The 20653-nt window shown below is 44.9% G+C and overlaps 1 pseudogene; it reads right to left on the bottom strand.

The window, feature by feature from the left end:
* Nucleotides 1–8417: 8417 nt before the first annotated feature.
* Nucleotides 8418–10373, bottom strand: LOC126003634 (volume-regulated anion channel subunit LRRC8A-like; annotated as a pseudogene).
* Nucleotides 10374–20653: the final 10280 nt, after the last annotated feature.

The following is a 20653-nucleotide window of genomic DNA, read 5'->3' as shown; positions in this document are numbered from 1 at the left end:
CCCACCAATGATGCTGGCAGTGGCACTCTTGACATGACATCATGTGCTTCACAGTTTGTGCCTGCACGTGGGCAGCTGCATTGCCAAGGCAAATGGGCTTAACAGCGTTTGTTTCTGTTTGAGGGCCACTCCCAGCCATGCTCAAGATTTACTCCTGGCTCTGTGCTGAGGGATCACTGCTGGCAGGCTTGGGGGACCCCTTGGGGTGCTGAGAACGGAACCCAGGTAGATCATGTACAAGGCAAACACCCTCCCACTGTGCTGTCTCTCTGCCCAGGATCAACATTATTATGGACTGGTGCTAGGCTAAAAAGGCAACAATGACAATGTCAAAGCCACTGAGAAGGAATGAGTCAAAGCAGACCCTGAAAGAGGGAAATGATAAATGAGATCCCCTGATGAAAAGGTAGGCTGTGTGTGCAGAGCCTGGAGCAATGGCAGCCTTGGGCCAACCCTTGACAGGCACAAGGTTGAGTGGAAGAAGCAGGACTGGCCACAGAGGCTCCCAAGCTTACTCAGGACCGCTCTGGGACTAACCCTGAGTCCAGACGTGTCAGCAAAGCCACGGGCCTCCCCTGGACTGCAGCCCAGGCCAAAGCTTAGCCTGCCAAAGGCAAATTGTGTCAGATGGTGCCCCCCCCCCTGCCCCCCCACCCCCGGCCAGGAAGGGAGAGCTGGGAAATGTAGATCCTTCTCTTCCACACCCCAGACTTCCTGGCTGCCTCCATGTCATCTGCGTGGAAATGACCCACGGTCTTGGCAGGCAGAAGGGAAGTTGGACCAGACCGTGTGGGGGACACGCGTGAGTTGCTGACTCAGTGACCGAGGCACTGGAGTTCAAGAGAGGCCTGAGCTGGTGAGTAATGAGGCCCTACCCGAGCACTCTACAAGGGCACTTTCATGAGAGGGTCATGCTGAGCCCTGATTCAGGTTTTGGGTCCAAGAATTTCCCAGAACAAGTCTTCCTTCTGAAGGCAGAAAAGCCACAAGACACTGAGGGCCTAGGTCAGAGGAGGTCAGAGGAGCTCGTGTGTATGTGTGTGTGTGTGTGTGTGTGTGTGTGTGTGTGTGTGTGTTGTGTGTTGTTTGTGTGTATGTGAGATTATGGAAGAGGCGGAGGAGGAGAAGGAGAAGGAAGAGGAGGAGAAGAAGAAGAAGAAGAAGAAGAAGAAGAAGAAGAAGAAGAAGAAGAAGAAGAAGAAGAAGAAGAAGAAGAAGAAGAAGAAGAAGAAGAAGAAGAAGAAGAAGAAGAAGAGGTGGAGGAGAGGAGGAGGAGGAGGAGGAGAAGAAGAAGAAGAAGAAGAAGAAGAAGAAGAAGAAGAAGAAGAAGAAGAGGTGGAGGAGGAAGAGGAGGTGGAGGAGGAGAGAAGGAGGAGAAGGAGGAGGAGGAAAATGCCCTAGAGGTAGGCAGGGGGAGGGAGGGAGGGCAACTGGGAACATTGGTGGCAGGAAATTAGCCCTGCTGAAGCGTGTTAGACATTGTAGGACTGAAATCAAATCATGACCAACTTTGTAACTGTGTGTCTCATGGTGATTCAATTAACTTTTATTAAATCAAAAAAAAAATTAAGGTCAGTGGCCAGGGAACAGCAGGAGAGGAAGAAAGACTCCCGTATCCCCCCAAACCCCCCATGAAGCATGTATGCCCAGAGAAAGGGCACCAAGAGGAAGTGTGAGCCCCTTGGATGCCAACGTGCAGTGGGGACAATTGTGGCCGGCGGTTCTGTCTCATCTATGTCTCAGTATGTCCTGTGGACCCCAAGGATGGGAGTCTCAGAGCTCAAGGAGCCTTGTCTTAGGGACCACATGGCTATGGGAATCACTATCACTCACTCATCCAGGGTTCCACAGTGACAGGAGCTGGCCGGGTACAACTACCAATAATACCAACATTCTTCGGCCTATTCCCTTCTCTGGCTTGTTATTTGCTTCTTATATTTCACAGCCAATGAGAAGATTTTCAGTTGACTTCTTAGGCTGTGGACGGCTGCTTGGCTGAATATTGTGCTGGTTCTAAAGTGAAGGCTGTAATCACAGCTCATGCCTGGGAACTACTAAGTTGCTTCAGAATCCAAACAAGAGGCCAGGAGTTTAGTGCCCAGTGTCTGCCCACACTGTGGCAGTACAACATTCCCCACTGTCTGGGCTTCCCTTCCCAAAAAACGCAAAGAAACAGAATTGATTTATCCCAGAGACACACTCTGATTTCCCCAAGGCAAACCACCTATTATATGTCCACTTAAATCTTAATTAATTGGCTTCATTAAAATGCAGTTTTATAGCTTTTTCTACTCTGGAGAATCTGTGTTCTCTTTCTCTTTCCTCTCTCTTTCTCTCTCCCCCTCACACATGCACACACACATGCTTATCAAAGTAAATTTCTTTGAATTAAAAAATTTACTTCACATACACACAATATAAAATGCAGTTTCATGAGGGTCAGCAAATGTGACCACATCACTACCACCATTAGGATGAAACATTTCAGCAAGCAACTTGATTGCCTGCTTGGAGCTGAATCCCTTCTCCAGTCTTGCCCCAGGACACTCTGCTGCTCTCTGTGAAGCGGTGGACAGGCACATGACAGTCATGTATGTAACAGTGAGGTGACAGGCATGTGAAAGAACATGTTGACAGACCATATGTTACAGACATGTACTATCACTGGCATGTGACTGGCATATGAAAGCATGTAACAGGTAGGTAACAGATATGTGACAGACACATACAGTTATGTGACAGGCATCCTGTCACATCTGTGTTTCATTCCCGGTAGTATGTCTGCCATTGTGAGTGTGTCTCAGTGTCCAATTGTTCTCTCGTGTTGCTTAAGTGTGTCTGCTATGTGGGCATGTTCCAGGGTAGCCATCCAGGTCGGCATGGGCTGTGGCTGGCTCCATTTCTGGCCATTATGACGGAGAACCTTGAGCCACTCTGCACCAGGTATTCTGTATGTTTAAAAAATGGATTTTGGATAAATAAGTCAAAATCAACTTTTTTTGGTCTTGTTTTTGGGCCACACCTGGCAGTGCTCAGGGTTACTCCTGGCTCCAAGCAATGTTAGGGGAACTTTTAAGATGATACTCAGCTATTAGTGCAAAACAAAGGTGTTCCCCCATCTTCCTTTTTCCTTTCACCTAGCCCTTTGATATGTAAAAGTCTACCTGGATCTTACTCCACCCTCCCCCACCCTGTTGAATTAGCCCTAAGAATAAAGTAAAGGAGTTTGGCTTATCTTGCTCAGAGATACCACAAGGCGCAGACTAATGCCATGAATCTCTCCTGACTGCTTTGGTTTATTAATAATTCACTGCTACCCTGCTTCTTCAGACCTGAAGAAGCATTTGCCTGGGGGTAGAAGTACAGTGTGTATTTTGCATCCCACAAACCATGGGGATTTATTTTACATAGGGATCATATGAGATGCCAGGGATTAAATCTGGATTGGCTGTGTACAAGGCAAATGCCCTCACTGCTGTATTACTTCCCTATTCCCACAGTATTTGCTTTCTATGCATAGAACAAAACTGGTTAGCCATTTCCAAACAGACGGTGCTATTTCACATGGATGCCAGCCTGTGTGGACTTTGTTTGCCATGTTTGTGATGGTTACCATTTCTCCCCATCCTTGTCCACATAGGCTCTATGGTCCTGGTCTATCATTAGGATTCCCACTCACTCTCTATGTAGAATTGGCTTTTGAGTCCTTTCCACATCCTTGATCCCCAGTGCACCTTCTTTGAAGAGTCCTTTAAAGCTGTCTGCGCATTTTCAATATGGCTTGTTTGTCTTTGTAAACCAGGGAAAGTGTGTTTACATCCAGCTCACCATGTTGCCTGAGAAGAGAATGAAGGGGTTGAACTTAGTGCTTCGAGGGGACCCCATGGGCTTCTCACAGAGGACACCACAATGCAAAGGTATGGTCACCCTACACAGAGCCTAAAGGGAGCTAGAAATGCTCAGGCAGACTCCATGGATTAGGAAACAGGGGGCTACGAGGATAGACATGCTCATACAGATTCATGCCTGAAGTCTGGGGGAGTAGCAACCACTGACTCCAAGCCATGTTCCTCATATCCTGAGCCAACTGGGCAGTGGTAATGAGGTGCAAGGTAGGGGCATGGGGACTTCTCTCTTCCTAGATTAGAGTCTGATGGCTCCAGAACCCCTGGTTCTCCTCTGATGGGCACCCAGACAAAGCAACGTAGGACCAGGAAGTGGGAAGCACAAGGCATGTCAAGTCCTTCTGGAAGTTTCTTAGAAAAGTGGCAGGTGGTGGCAGCCTCCACTGCTTGTGGGAAAATAAAAAAAAGAGAAAGTCCCAGGGATGGGAACATAGTGAGGCAGGGAGGAGTGTCAAACCAGATCTACCAGTCTGACCCCCATCCTGGATAGGACAAGACACTAGGACAGGGATGGGCACTGGAGTACCACAAAAAGTGCTCATGGGTTGCAGGGTTTGAGACCAGGCCAGGGGTTGAAGTTATCATTCACTGCTTTTATTTCTTTGATAAATAGACAAAATTTTGGGTAATCCTAAGAAATGGTCCTGGAAACAGTGGGCAGGGCTGTGGGTCTATGTGAGAGTCTGAGGATATGGTGCTACTTGAGCCATGTAATTTTGGGAATCACTTTATCATGGTTGGACACCCCTCCCTCGTGATGCTGTTCCCTAGCTGCCTGGCAAATGGTACCCTGTAGAGCAACTGTTCTGGGGGACCCCATAGGGCGACTGTTCCTGGGGACCCTGTGAAGCAACATTTCCAGGGATTCTCCTTGAGGTAAAAGCTTCAGAGACACCGCCCCAGAAATGGGAAGGACAGCACAAAGAGGAGCACCATCTCCCTATGATCAGTGATTATGAAACAGGCTTGACTCTAGGCTGTCACCCCATTCTCCATCTTCCTGTGTAATCTTACCTGATGGTAAGACCAGCCCATTTCTGAGAGGGATCTTTGGAAGAACAAAGGGGTTGCCTCAGGAGCATAAAAGGGGATTCAGGAAGCCAGAGAGAAGGCTCTCTCGGATGAGGTAGGTAACATGGAAGATAAGAAATAGGTTGAGATGCTGGGTGACTGAAATATGCTGCTTAAAAGGTTAGATTAAGGCTACATATGGTGGTTATGGCGTGTAATAAAACCTTGTCTCCTGGGCCCGGAGAGATAGTACAGTGGCATTTGCCTTGCAAGCAGCTGATCCAGGACCAAAGGCGGTTGGTTCGAATCCCGGTGTCCCATATGGTCCCCTGTGCCTGCCAGGAGCTATTTCTGAGCAGACAGCCAGGAGTAACCCTGAGCATCGCTGGGTGTGGCCCAAAAACCAAAAAAAAAAAAAAGAAAAAAGAAAAAAACTTCATGATTGCCTGTGGATCATTTCCTTGCCACCATCCTGAACACGCAGACCCACCAGCAGGAAGGGGTTGCAGGCACGTGGCCTGGGCCAGCAGAGAAAGACCTCACCATCCATCTCACCGTCATCCACAACCATCCAGGACTCAATAATTAATATGTATTTCTACACCAGGCCATCTCTCCTCCCTCACAGAGATCTCTGGTTAAAGGAGAGAGAACCCCTATCAATACTGTGTTGCTCCTGAGACATTCCTAAGGCTCAGTATTCATGCTTATCTTCATGGTACCTCACTTCCCCCTCACTATCCTTCTGCTATGTCTTTGGACCTGCAACCCTGCACATATCCCAGTTCCTTTTGCCCTATATTATGGGCATTATGGAATGGAATAAAGTGTCTCTGATCATCAGCCTGGGACCTGTTCTTTCTCAGTCGTCAGCTGGAGGGAACATTCTCAGTCCTGAATATATCAGGAGGATGAAAGTTGACTCTTGATGTCTGACAGGATTGGCACAGTGCTCAACGGATTGTTGGAGCTCAGGGACTGTGCCATTCCAGGCATTCAGTCCAATTGGGCCCATGCAAGACAAGTGCTGTATATTCTCTTATATTCTCTCTACAGCCCCAGGCTCAACATTTTTAAATAGAATTTTGAATTTATGGAGGGCTTGCCTTTAGAAGCAACTTCTACACACTTCCGCCTGGATGTCCACCTGGCATTCACTGAGAGCCTCTCTTTCCACCAATGAGCCAGACCAGCTGTTTCTCTATTCGCCAAAGTCCAGTTTCCTTGAGAGTTCACGCACTGTGTGTTTTGGCAAGTGCATCATAACAAGGCGTCCCCATCTCCAGTGGTAGGGAGTGTGTTTTACTGCCTGAAACCTGTGTGCGTCACTCATTCACCCCATCGCAATTCCTGGCCACTACTAGACCTTTTTTTGTCTCTATAGTTTTTTTTTTTTTTGACTTACCAAAATTTCCAAGAATTGGATCCACATAGTACATGGCTTTTGCAGACAAGCTTCATTCAAACAGTAACACTTTGATGTTTTCTCTACATATTTCCATGGGTTGCCAGTATTGCTGAAAGATTGTGTGTGTGTGTGTGTGTGTGTGTGTGTGTGTGTGTGTGTGTGTGTGTGTGTGTGTGTAGTCTAGTGTGTTTATCCAGATTTTGTGTGTATTCTTTAGGGAGGTATCTGTTTGGATCTCCTGCCAATTTTCAGTTGGGCTGTTTGCTTTCTCATTGACGATTTTTTTTAGGAGTTCTTCGTACACTTTGGATGCAAGACCTTCGTCAGATACTTGTTTGGCAAATATTTTTCTTCCAATCTGTGACTTGTCTTTTCATCTCTTCATAGACTCTGAGTTTTCAATGTTAACTTACTTCTTTAAGGGGCACTGCATGTGCTCTGGGTCTTTAACCTCAAGAATGATCATTGCACTCAAGCTCATGCCTGGTGTCTGTTGTATTATCCTCCAGGAATTTACTAAGTTTGCAATGTATATTCAGTGGTGGGACCCATTTGAGTGATTTTTGCAAAGGATGTAAATTTGTAGGTGGGCGTATTTGCATCCATCTGCCCAGTTACTCCAGCGACTTGGCTGCAAGGCTATTATTTTTTTCCATGGCATTCCCTTGACTTCTCTGTCAAAGGTCAGTTAACTATATTTGTGGGCTCTATACTCATCCCATTGATCTGTTTGTCTGCTGTTTCACTCTACTCTGTGTTTTTGATTAACTATAACTTCATAGTATCAACATTCCCTTATGTTGCTCTTTCAAAATATTGACCTGGCTATTCGGAATGTTTTGGAAGCAACACAGTGGGCAATAAAAGTGACCTGTAAGGCTGATAGGTCATTTCCCTTAACCAGAGTTCTATGTGAGGGAGGAGGGACAGCTCAGAGTCAAACCTGAAAGTAACCACAGATCTTGGGGAGATGATGCCCTTCTCTTGAGTGATATCTCTGAAGCTTTTGCTTCAAGGAGATTCCCCAGAACAGTTGCTTTACCCAGTGGTCCTCAAACTATGGCCCGCGAGCCACATATTGTATTTGTATCTGTTTTGTTTCTTCATTGCAAAATAAGATATATGCAGTGTGCATAAGAATTCGTTCATAAGTTGTGTTTTTACTATAGTCAGACCCTCCAATGGTCTGAGGGACAGTGAACTGGCCCCTGTTTAAAAAGTTTGAGGACCCCTGCAAGGAGTTCTGTCTGCCAGCTGGTTCAGGAACAGCATCACAGGGAAATCCAACACCAATAATTCTCAATTCTGTGAAAGTTTTATCAATGATTTATTTAACTATTTCTTTCTCACAGTTGCCTTCCTGTTCTTCAGGACACTCTGATAAATTTTACATTGTTCTTCTTGAATCATCCCCTAGTTCTCTGGCATTCTGTTCATTTCTTTTCAGACTATTTTTCACCTTCTGCTGTTTCCTAGAAGTTCCACCCTTTTGCCTTGGTATGCTTCAATCTTTTGCTCAATCTTTTGCTATTCTGCTATTCAGAGCTTCTATTGACTTTTATTTATTTAAGTTTTATTTCCTTTTAGTACCCAGAACATCACTTTTCAAAGCCTTAAAAAAAAACCTGGCTTCTGTGTTTTCTTTTTCACTAAAAATAAAAATAAAGTTCTCTAAAATGAAGATAGTAAGCGGCAGCTGGGCCTGTCTCCCTGGTGGGCTGCTGCCCTCAGTCTGAGTCCAGCCTGGCACCCACCTCCCCAGCTGGATACTCAGGGGTCGTGAGTCTGTGGCCTTCGGGCAGCTCTCTACTTCCAGGGCTGTGCTCTCTGTCTCAGGCTGACTTTCTTGGGAATGTGTAAGTTATCTAACGGGAGGGAAATAAATAGCTTGAGGTCAGGGGAGTCCCTGGGTCTCTGGCTGGACCTCTGGGATGGAGGAGGCCTGGATTGTCCAAACATGAGATGCTGAGACTGATCACCTGTGGGTCTCCCGTCTCCCCGACAGGCACCGACCTCAGGGATCCAAGTCTCTGGGAGCCAAAGGGTCAGCCCCTGGGTGCGGTGTAGGGCACTGCTTGGGATTCCCTGGGGAATCAGGCCTGCTCCTTGTAGGCCCTCCAGAGTCGTTCCTTCACCTCTGGGGGCATCGTGCCCAGCAGGTCCTCTTCTACCACCAGGTCGCTGAGCCGCAGCAGCGGACACTCACCCAGTTCCACGGGTAGGCACTTAAGCCAGTTACTACGTATCTCAATCTGGGTGAGGTTGGTGAGCTCCCCAACCAGCAAGGTAGAGACTGCAGCATGTTGTTGCCCAGGTGCAGGGCCTGCAGTTTCCGGCATTGGAAGAGCTCAGGGGCAGTGCCTCAATGTGGTTGGCTGTGACCACCAGGTTCTGAAGGCTCTACGGGAGGCCAATGTAGGCGAGCAGGGTGGTCGGGTTGTTGTGAGGTCCAGGTGTGGCGCACCTTGAGGCGCTTGAGCTCGCGCAGCCCTGTCGATGACGGGCAGTTGTTCTCGGTGCTCAGGTTGCCTGTGAGGTGCAGCTCCTCCAGCGTCTTGAGGCTGTAGATCCACAGCGGGATCTCCTTGATGTCCATGAACTTGATGTGCAGGGCCCGGAGGTTCTTGTGCAGGAAGGGCAGGGTACCTTAATCTTGGCCTCTGTGTGGTAGAGCTATAGCTCATGCAGGCCTGTGAGCTGGGCAATGCTGGGTGGGATGGTCATGTCAGGGATAAACTCTAGCTTCAGCACCTCCAGCTTGCCCAGGTCAAAGACCATGTTGGGGATGATGCTGAGCATGAAGAGGTGCAGCTCCAGCTTGTCCTGCACATTCTTGGTCAGCCACTGCCGCAGCTTGTCCAGCGTCCACTCGTTGTTGAGGTTCAGCTGCTGCAGCTTGTTCTCGCTCACCTAGGACAGAAAGACAGCGAAGTGCTTAAAGTAGAGCGTGTTGTACTGGTTGATGAGGTGCAGCATGAAGGTGAAGTCATTCTTCCTGTTGAAGATGTCACTGTAGCTGCTCTCCTTGAGGAGCGCAGCAGCATCCATCCTAGCATGTACATGCAGATGAGGCTGTAGGAGATGACCAGGTTGATGTAGAAGGATGCCAGGATCTTGAAGAGCGTGGTCAGTGGTAGGCTCAGAGGTAGATGAGGTAGCTCGTCAGGCTCTCAATGTCCACCTTGCAGTCCATGTTGAGCTTGATGTTGTGCACGTAGTAGATGGTGTAGCAGATGATGAAGACAAACTTGACCACTTTGACGATGGTCTAAGGGAAAGTAGAGGTGGCACATAATGTCGCCCTCCTCCACGTGCGTCTGGAACTTCATCACCTTCTCAAACAGCCTGCTCACCTTCATTCTTGTCCAGCACGCCCATCTCTGAGCTGTCCACAATGTCCTGCTCCAGGCGCAACTTGGTGCACTGCAGCATGGGCACTCCACGTCCTTGCTCACAGTCGATGCCTTCTTGTCCATGGAGCCGTTCATCTTGCTGAAGGCCGGCTTGAGGTCGCTCTTCTCCACTACCGTCTCTAACAGGGCCAGCATGGTCCAGAGCAAGTCGAAGCACTTAACCAGGATGGATATAAAGTGCTCCAGCTTGGAGCTGGTGCAGGGAACTTGAACCAGAAATTGCTGCAGGCCAGGAAGATTAGGGTGTGAAGGGGCACCAGGTAAGGGAAGTACTTGGCAAACCAGTGCAGGTGGTTCTTGTAGTACACAGTGTCCATGTAGTTGTACTGGTGCCTGTCCAAATCATACTTGATGCCTGTGGGACCAGTAGCAGCAGCAGTGGGAGCGGTGGAGCTGGCCAGAAGGCTGGTGTTGAAGTAGGTGGCCTTGGGTGCTACGTTGCAGGTGTCCCTGATGACCCACTTACAGGACAGACAGATTATCTTGTCCTGTGTCACCTGCAGCGTGCCCCCCAGACATGGCAATTATCAACATGACAATGGAGATGTAGTCTGTGAATAAGTCCCACTAGGGTTTCAGGAAGTGGTAGGCGGGCTGCGTGTCTGCAAAGTAGTGGAGCTCGGTTACTAAAATCATGGCTGCCCAAGTGACAGCCCTGCTATCTGCATGCTGGCTGAGGTCGGGGCAGGGTCCTGGCATTTCTCCCACTCCATGGACAAGACCTCCCTGGGCCTGCTATGCCTAGTTGTTCAGGCAGCCTGGAGCTCCCCCAACAGCTCCATCCCGCAGTTGGCCCTCTATTGACTTTTTAATGTCATCCACCATGTTCTGACTGTAGCTGATTCTTCCTTTTGGCTCATCTTTTCTTGTGTTTTGTTGACTACCTGTGCCATTGTTTCTTTGAACTCATGAGATGCCCTCACCATTGTGTCATTAAAAACATTGTCTTAATATTTATTCTAGTGTTATGTCTTTGTTATGTCTTTGGTGATACTGTTTTTGCTTACTGAGGTTGGTGGACTTCTACATGGTTTTCCTATTGATCTTTGAGTGTTTTGCAGTGCTGGATTGAGTCTTTGTAGTTAGACCTGTGGAAGATACGAAAGGATTAGTCTGGAATTGCTCTTTTTATTCTCTGCCCATCTACACAAATGCCTGGAAGACTAACTTTCATGAGCAGCATGCAATTTTGTTGTTGTTATTATTGTTGTTGTTTTTGGACCACACCCGGCTACACTCAGGGGTTACTCCTGGCTTTGTGCTCAGAAATCACTGCTAGAAAGCTTGGGGGACCATATGGGATGCTGGAAATAAAACTGGAGTCCGTCCAAGGCTGGCCACCTGCAAGGCAAATGCCCTATCGCTATGCTATCACTCTGGTCCCAGCACGTAATTTCTTGAGTAGATCCATCGCTCATAAGCACCCACATACTTTAGGATGTCCCTGCCCCTGCCAACCTGTATGTACCCCAGTTCCTCTTATCCTATATAAGTATTGTTGGAGTGAAATAATGTGTCTCTGGAACCTGTTCTTTCCTGGTTATTAGCTGGGGTAACGTCGTTGGTCCAGAACACACCACAAGGATGAAAATTTACCCTTGCTGACCAAGTGGGTTGACACAATGTTAGGGTATGGCATCAAAGGATGAGACCACAAAATTGAGTAAGGCAAAACAAAACTTTATTCCATCAGCCACAAGCCTCAAACTGGTCATTCTGGGCAGTTTCCCAGAGGATACTATCCCTGCCCAGGTCACAAGCCAGTTTATATAGGGAGGGGATGAGAAGGTTCTAGATTCTGATGATCTTTAAGACAATTGGCTGTTGTCTAGGGTACTTTCCTGAGCTCCATAGTGTCCTTTCCAGATAAGCTACCTGGTATGGCCAGATAGCTCAGGGCAGTGTTAATGGAAACTTAGGCTTGAGAAAGAGAAACCTGACATGTGCTCCTTTACAAAATGGTGTTCCTCCTTGTTCAGACCCTAGGGTCCCCCAACAATTGGTACTGAGATACATTAGCCCAAAGTGTTCCAGCAAAAATAGACTCAACAAGTAAAAACCCAAGACACATTGTTTTCAATAGAAAGCTCATAAGATGTATAGCAGACCTATCAGATGAAACTCTAAGCAGGAAGAGTTTGAAAGCATATAGTACAAAAAACTCAACAATACAAACACCTTACCCAGCTTGATTATCATTCAGATTTTAAGAAATGCTACAGAGCTTCATAGACATAGGATTTCATAGCTTGAACCCAGTTTTGCAAGAAGCATTAAAATAGTTTGGGGAATTCATAGCTTGAACCCAGTTTTACAAAAAGCAAGAAGCATTAAAATTGCTTCACTAAAGCACAAGACCAGGATCAACTTCCCAGCATGTGGCACTGACAGTATGCATGGTGCATATGGTTGCCCTCTATTAGATTAATAAAAGTATGCTTACTCCTAGATAACTAGGGGATTTCAGACATTTTAAATAATAATTAACATCTTATTTATATTGGTTAAATTAATTAGCAATCGATAATCACAAGTTTACTTTTATTGATTTATTTTACTTTTATTGATTTATTTTCTGATAATTCCATTTGCTGTTTTGTTGGAGCAAATAATTTGAAATGAATTTGATATATTCCTGACAAGGGAGATAGACTGGGGGTGGGTGGGAGAGAATCTGGGACATTAGTGGAGTGGAGGGGACATTGGTGGTGGGATTGGTGTTAGAATATTGTATGCCTGAAGTATCTCTATTATGAACAACTTTGTAAGTCATGGTATCTTAATCAAAATTAAAAAGAAAAATACTTTAGAATGTGAAGTTAATGCTCATAAATGTACTTTTTTTGCATTTCTACTAAAATTTCATTGAATCTGTAGATGAAATCAGGTAGAATTGGTAACCAGGTAATAGCAAGTCATTCTATTAATAAACATGGAGTAATTCTTCATTAATATAGATCTATTAATCTTTCACTAAAATCTAGTTGTTTTCATCATAAACCTTGAAGGCATTTTGCTAGATATATATCTCATTATCTTTTTTTCTGGTGCTAAAATGATTGTGTTTTTTAGTATCAACATATAATTGTTAATTGGCTATAAATAGGAAAGTGGTTGGTTTATGTATCCTGAAAACTTATAATTTTTAGTTTCAAAATTATTTTACAGATTTCTTTGGATTTTCTACAAACATAAACACATCATGGTCAAAGTTTCATTTTTCTTTTCTCATATGAAGATTTTTGGTTTCACTTTCTTTTCTTGTTCATTGGTAAGAATATCTAGAACAATGTTGAAAAGAAATGCTTGTACCTCACCTTAGCAAGAAAGCATCTGGTTTCTCACCATTTCCTATGATGTAGACATTTTTTTTTTTTGTACTTACTTCTTTTCAAGCTGAGTCACCATCTCTTCCTAGTTTACCGAGAGATTTACTCATTATTTTGTGAATGTTTTCTGAACTGATTGATAAGGTCATGATGTCTTACTTCTTTGGTTTATTTACATATAAATTGCATTGACTATCAAATTCTGAAACTTATTGCATCCTAGAATAAATTCAGGTTGGCCACAATTGTAATTTTACTTATACATTGTAAGATTTCCTTTAGTAATATTTTATTGAAGATTTCCCCATGTATTCTTTTTTTTTTTTTTGGTTTTTGGGCCACACCCGGCAATGCTCAGGGGTTACTCCTGGCTGTCTGCTCAGAAATAGCTCCTGGCAGGTATGGGGGACCATATGGAACACCGGGATTCGAACCAACCACCTTTGGTCCTGGATTGGCTGTTTGCAAGGCAAACACCGCTGTGCTATCTCTCTGGGCCCTCCCCATGTATTCTTATGAGCTATATTGACCTACAATGTTTTTTTTCTATAATATGTTTGGCTGGTGTTGACATAGTAGAATAAATTGGAAAGTTCTGTTCTTTTTGCTTTTATCCTCTAAATGAAGCTGTGAAAAACTTTTGTTACTTCTTCAATATTTGGTAGAATTCATCAGTGAACCCACCTGGATCTTGTGTTCTTTTTCTACTGAAAGTCATCATGTATTAAACACACCTCGTTCTTAAATACAGACCATTAAGATCAGGGGTGGTGAACACGTTTGACACAAAAAGAGCCAAAATTTTAAACTGTGACAGTCAGAGAGCCACACCACACAGTGACCTGCCAAAACAAACACTCACACAAAAGCATATCATTTTAACAATAATATATTAAACACATACTGCATCTTGCCATTTTGAGTGAGGGTAAAAATCCTGCAGTGATGGTGAGGGTGTGTTGCGTCTTCCACACGAAGAACTAAAGGCAAGATGCGACCCAACATGTGACACCGGGTCCCCCCACCCCCTGCTGGCTGGCCTGTGCAGTTGTTTCCGAGGGATGGGAGATGGGATGCCTGCAGCCTGGGGGCGGGACTCTCGCTCGGAGATCTCTTCTCAGAGGGTCCTCCTCAGAAGCAGCAGAACAAAATTCAAACTTGGCAAAGAGCCACAGTCTACGAAATCATGATAAGAGGCAAAGAGCCACATTCATTTTGGCTGGGAGCTGCATTGGGGGGAGCCACATGCGGCTCGAGAGCCATGTGTTCGCCACCCCTGATTAAGATGATCTATTTCTTCTTCCTTATACTCATCCCCTCCAGCTGCCAGGCAGCATCAATCAATCCTCTGTTTGTCCTGATTAATCTTTCAGGGTACACAGAGGAGCTGAGTTACCAAGCACTGCATCCCATCCAGCCACCGGGTGTCATCACTGGTATGTGACTTTCTGTTGCTCAGTCCTCTTCTTGTCCTGATTCATCTTTCAGGTCACACAGAGGAGTTGAGTTATGGAGCGCCGCATCTCATCCAGCTGCCGGGTATGTGGCTTTCTGGTGCTCAGTCCTCTGTTCAGCTTTTATGGGACATGGAGGAGGTGCTCTCTCTCCCTCTAGCTGTCCTATTAATTACTGCACCTGAGCCAGCTGCTCTTGGAGGAGCCCCTCTCCCTGCTTTCAATGTAGATCACAATTAAAAAAATCACAATCACTCACAACAAATGACAAATGTAAAATGATTGTTGGCACTCCAAAGTCTAGCTTTATTAAACATATATTGTTAACCTTTAAAGGTTCTACTCTTTTTCTCTTACATTTTATTTATTTATTTATTTTTGGTTTTTGGGCCACACCTGTTTGATGCTCAGGGGTTACTCCTGGCTATGCACTCGGAAATCACTCCTGGCTTGGAGGGACCATATGGGATGCCGGGGGATCAAACCACGGTCTGTCCTACGCTAATGCTTGCAAGGCAGACACTTTACCTCTATGCCAGCTTCCCGGCCCCATTCTCTTACATTTTTTAATTTCCATTTGGTATGCGTTAAAAGAGAGGTAGTCTTATACGGTGAATATAGCCCAAACCCTATATTTTAACAGGAAAAGTAGAGGGTCATCTTATAGGCTGGAAAATACTGTATGTTAAACCATCCTTGCATTCCTGGAATAAAACCTATTTGGTCGTGGTGTATGACCTCTTGATGAGGCATGGAATCCTATTTGCCAGTATTTTGGCAATGCCTGTATCCATTAGGGATATTGGTCTGTAGTTTTCTTTTATTGCCGCATATCTGTCTTGTTTTGGTATTAGGATGATGGTAGCTTCATAAACACTATTTGGGAGTGTTCCTGATTTTTCAATTTCATGAACAAGCCTGAAAAGAATTGGTAGTTCTTCCTATAGAAAGATTTGAATTGTCTACAGGTACACAATTTTTTTAATAACATGGTGCTCTTTCCTAGACAATGCAGGTATTTGATAGCAGAACATTTTCAATTTCTGTCTCTTATCATAGTGCTACCATTCATGTCAATTTTCCCTAAGTATAGTTGCTAAAAACACTTATTATTTTTAACAAACCATTACCTATAGTTCAATTAAGAATAATAAAAATGAAAGGAACTATTTGTACCTTCCTTTATCTTAAGATTTTTCTTTTTGTAGATTCAAATTTCTGTTTTAGGTTCTTTTCCTTGTCTCCAAATAGCTCCTTAATGGTGGCTGGTTAAGGTCTGGGACAAGGACAGTGATAATCTCTTCCATAGTGCAATCCATGTTGACCACTGGCCTTATGAAAGCAGAGCCAAAACCCACTTGGTCTGTGTGGTGTATGAACCAGACCTGGCCATATCAATCTGAGAGAAATGTTTTCTGCCAGGAAAAAGAATCTGTTCCAGTGGTCTCCATCAAATTGAATGTTGGCTCTTTAATTTTTGCCACAGAAAGGAATTTCCGGGGGGGGGGGGGATGGATAGTGAACTAAAATAATTTTATTTAGGAAGTTTAAGAGAGGAACATGAAAAGAAAGACAGCTCCATGAGGTAAAGATATGATGCACAGGTTGAAAAGGTTCTAGAAGGGAGCCCAGTGAAGGAGGAGGAAGCTGAGCTGAGATGTGAACAGGAAGGAGCTGGTGGGTGTGAGATGGCTCAGGAGTTGTTCTGTAGATCTTTCCCAAGCTGCCCGGCCCTGGGGCCCTTTGTGCACTTAATAGTCTATTGCTGGGGGTTGTTACAGACTGAAACCCCACTGGTCTTCTCATTCAGAGATCACTTTTTTTTGTGGCTTCAGGAACCTTCCCCAGTCTTTGAATCTAGTCTAGGTGGAAATTAAATCGGAGTCTAAGGCTGCATCATTCACAGACTGGAGTCTTAGCTGGGACGGAGTCAGGAAACCCCATTCCTGGCATTCTTGTGTTCGTTACTACTCCTGCCCCATAACCCCCAGGCAACTTACATCATCTTTATATGGAGTCTTGTGGCGGAGATTTCCTCCCACTTTTGTGTGCATGAGAGATTATTTGGACTTTATGTTTGAAGAACACAGTAGATACAGATTTTTTTTAAAATTACTTTATTTATATACTGTGCTTACAAGGTTTTTCATAATATAGGTTTTTTTTTTCCACAGTTGTAAAGTTGTTCATGTTTGAACAATTTCAGTCATACAATGTCCAACACCTTTCACCAGTGCACATTTATTGCTACCAATGCTCCCAGTTTCCCTCCTGCCCTTTATGCCTTGCCTCTTCACCTCTTGAACGTGTTGAGTCCTTTCTGCCAACAGAATTTTGATATCTCAGAATTTGACTACATAGATTGTGGTTGATGCTCTTTTATTTTTTACTAGCATACATTAAACATATATATAGGGCCTGAGATAGTCTGGGATAAGACAATGGCCTTGCATGCAGCAGCCCTAGTTTAATGCCCAGCACCATATTTTGTCCTCTGAGCACTGTTAGAAGTGATTTCTGAGCACAAACCCTGGAGTAATCCCTGAACACTGCCAGGTGTGTCCCCTACCCCAACAAAAAAGCAAACAGAACAAAATAGGATATGGATGAATGGAGCATTCTATCATTAGCCAAATGTCTCCCATTTTCTCTGAGAAACCCAGGTCAAAGTCAACTTTGGACTTAAAGATAGGACTTTTAGATTTTAGGACAGGAGTGTTGAGGGAGGTTTTTCAACTTGTCTGTGGTTCCCAACTTCTTCAATATATTCAAGAATAAAAATATTAAGTTGGAAAGACTAGAGGGATAGAGCAGTGGGGAGGGCATTTGTCTTGTACACAGTCAATCTGGGTTCAATTCTCAGCATCTCCTATTGTTTCCCGAGCACTGTCAAGAGTGACTCCTAAGTGCAGAGTCAGCAGTACCCCTTAGGACCTCTGGGTGTGTCCCCCAAAAAACAAAAACAAAACAAGAATTATGTAGGAAAGATGTACAGTTAGTAAAATAGGAAAATTTACTGGAAAGTAGGAGAGAAACTCACTAGAGAGAAAGGATTGAGACTAGGACTAAAGCAGGCTGGTGGTGGCTGGTAGTTGGTGACTATCCTGACAATGAATTCTTGGGGCACAATAAAACCACAATGGGATTTGGAGAAATTTCTCTGTCCCAAGCTTGAAAGCATTTTTGCTGGATCACTGATGCCTGCAGAGACCCAGGGTAGGCTGGATTCCTCTTCCAATGAAACTTCAGCTCTAACAACAGGCTGTGATAAGGACATGGAAGAGACCGTGACAAGTTTCAAACTCTTCTCCCAACAAATGCCATAGCCACGAGCTCTTCTCTAGGTAGAAAGTCCCACTTGAGGCAGCTTCAGAGAAAATGTACAAAGCCAACTTTGCAGAGCTAAGCATCTGCCTCCTCATCTGGCATTTCCACTTGAGATTTCTGCCACTGGAGAAACCCATATTCTTCTCAAATGTGTGTGTGTCTCTCTCTCCCTATCTCTCTGCCTCCCTCCAGTCTTCCCTTCCTCATAATCTCTAAATAATGGGTTTTTTACACAACTGTTGTCTCTTCCAGAATTTCTTTTCTCAGAGGACAAGGCAACAGACCCAAGAACCTGGGTTAAACAGATCTAACTCTCCTTTTCTGCAAAGAGCTTTTCCTTGCTCCAGCCCCTCATACCTCCCCCTAGAAATTGAGTGCAGGGATCATTCCCCACATTGTGTAGAACTGGTGGACTTTTAGGTACAGCTTGACAGTGACTTTGTGGGACTGGGTGAAATGTGAGTTCTGTACTGGGTTCATTCATCAGTTCTGGTGAGACAGGAGCAATGATGGCAGGTCTCTGGAGTCATCCATGGTTCTAAGATTCTTCCATATATATATATTTTTTAGGGGAGGGATCACAACCGGCAGCGCTCAGGGGTTTCTCCTGGCTCTACGCTCAGAAATCACTCCTGGTGGGCTTGGGGGACCATATGGGATGCCGGGATTCAAACCACCGTCCTTCTGCCTCTAAGGCAAACGCCTTACCGCTGTGCTATCTCTCCGGCCCCTCATATTTTTAAGAATAAAAATATTGGGCCGGAGAGATAGCATGGAGGTAAGGAATTTGCCTTTCATGCAGAGGGTCATTGGTTCAAATCCCAGCATCCCATATGGTCCCCTGAGCCTGCCAGGAGTGATTTCTGAGCATAGAGCCAGGAGTAACCCCTGAGTGCTGCCGGATGTGACCCAAAAAAAAAAAAAAAGAATAAAAATATTGAGGAGTTGGGCCCAGAGAGATAGCACAGTGGCATTTGCCTTGCAAGCAGCCGATCCAAGACCAAAGGTGGTTGGTTCGAATCCCGGTGTCCCATATGGTCCCCCGTGCCTACCAGGAGCTATTTCTGAGCAGACAGCCAGGAGTAACCCCTGAGCACCACCGGGGTTATAGTGAAAATATAGAAAATTTTACTGTTAAGTAAAAAGAAGGAAAAGAAAATCCCCACTTGGGGATTTAACTTAACTTAGGATAGAACTAAGTTAAGAATGGCTCGTTTTGTGTGTGTGTGTGGGAGGGTTATAGGAAAAATAAGTCTTGGTACAGACCTTAAAAGGCTTTTTGCCTTCCTTATCAATTGATAAGAACTTATAATAAGTGTGAGATTCTACAGAGTGCTCTGGCTGGCCTAAGCCCTTTGGATTTGGCCATTGGCTTTAGGTATGGTCCATTCTCTTCTCCTTTAAGGGGCAGAATTCTAGCGTCTAGGTAGAGTGTTTCAAGTATGAGAATGGGAATGGGTTGTGTGTGTGAGGTAATGGAGACAGATGGAACCACTGGCAAGGGGAAATCGAGGTTTCTTCTTTTACTAGGTTTCTCCCAAGTACTTCCCAGGGTGAGGGTAACCCAGCTAGGTAGAAGGAAGCAGCAGACTTGACTCTCAAAGCTACTGCTTCTCCCTTTAGCCTACCTCACGTAAGTTATCTGTGACAGGACTAAATATGATGCATACTGTGGCATTTCAGTAGGAAAACTGGGTCATCTTGTGACTTGTCAAGTGACAAGAATGTTAGGAGAATGCTAAGGTCAGATCTCAAGGAGTGGTCTGAGGTCTTTGAGGTTATCTATTTGCCCATTATCTCTTGAATCCAGAGAGCGTAAGGTCCAGGGAAGAATTTATGGCCTTGGGAAATTGCTAAGAGTCCAAGATTTTGCAGGAATGCTTAAAATGTGGCATGGAGGGGCTTGAAAAATAGCATGGCAGGGAGGGTATTTGCCTTGCATGCTGCCAAACCAGGTCTGATCACAAGCATCCCATAGAATCCCTCAAGCCTGCCAGGAGTAACTTCTAAGTGAAGAGCTAAGAGTAACCCCTGAGCACCTCCAGATGTACCCCACCTCCACCCCACCCCCCCAAAAAAAAACAAAGAAAAAAGTGGCATGTGGACAGCAAAAATGGAACTGCTCACAGCCCTGGTGGCAAGGAGAAACTGAGGCTTCCTCTTTCATGATGAACTGAAGCTCATCCTGAGTTACTAATAAGCATCTGAGTGTTCTTTCCCCATTTATTTCCACCATTCTGAGGCTTCATTACCTAGGTTTCTTGTGGCCATCAAGTCATTTGGTTGTAATTCTTTTTTTGCCTTTCAGGACAAATGAGAATGAGTGTGTTGAAGGTCTAACATGATGTATCTGATTATAATACCTGGGATTTACTGACCCAGGAACGAAGATGACAAGTCTCTGGGGTCACCCTGATTCCCAGGTTTTTCCATATTTTCAAGAATGAAAATATTGAGGAGTCATGGTGCTGACTCAGAGTAAGAAAGTAGAAAAGTTTATTGGAAAGTAAAGAAAGAAAAAGATCTATTCACTTGGGGACCAACTTATAATAGAACTAAGTTAAATATGGCTTGTTTCTGAAGGGGTTTATAGAAAACTGAGTCTTGGTGCAGGCCTTCCTTTATAAATTGATAAAAAAAATGTTATAAAGAATGTAAGGATTCTGGGGTCAGAGTGATAGCACAGTGGGAAGGGCATTTGCCTTGCACACGGCCAGCCTGTGTTAGATCCCTAGAATCACATATTGTTCCACCAAGCACTGCATGAGTAATTCCTGAGTGCAGAACAAGGAGTGACCCCTGAGTG

Source organism: Suncus etruscus, chromosome 3 (genome assembly GCF_024139225.1).
Source record: "Suncus etruscus isolate mSunEtr1 chromosome 3, mSunEtr1.pri.cur, whole genome shotgun sequence".
In the NCBI taxonomy this organism is placed as follows: domain Eukaryota; kingdom Metazoa; phylum Chordata; class Mammalia; order Eulipotyphla; family Soricidae; genus Suncus; species Suncus etruscus.
Note: the sequence above shows the minus strand (reverse complement) of the source record. Positions and strands in the feature narration are given on the sequence as shown.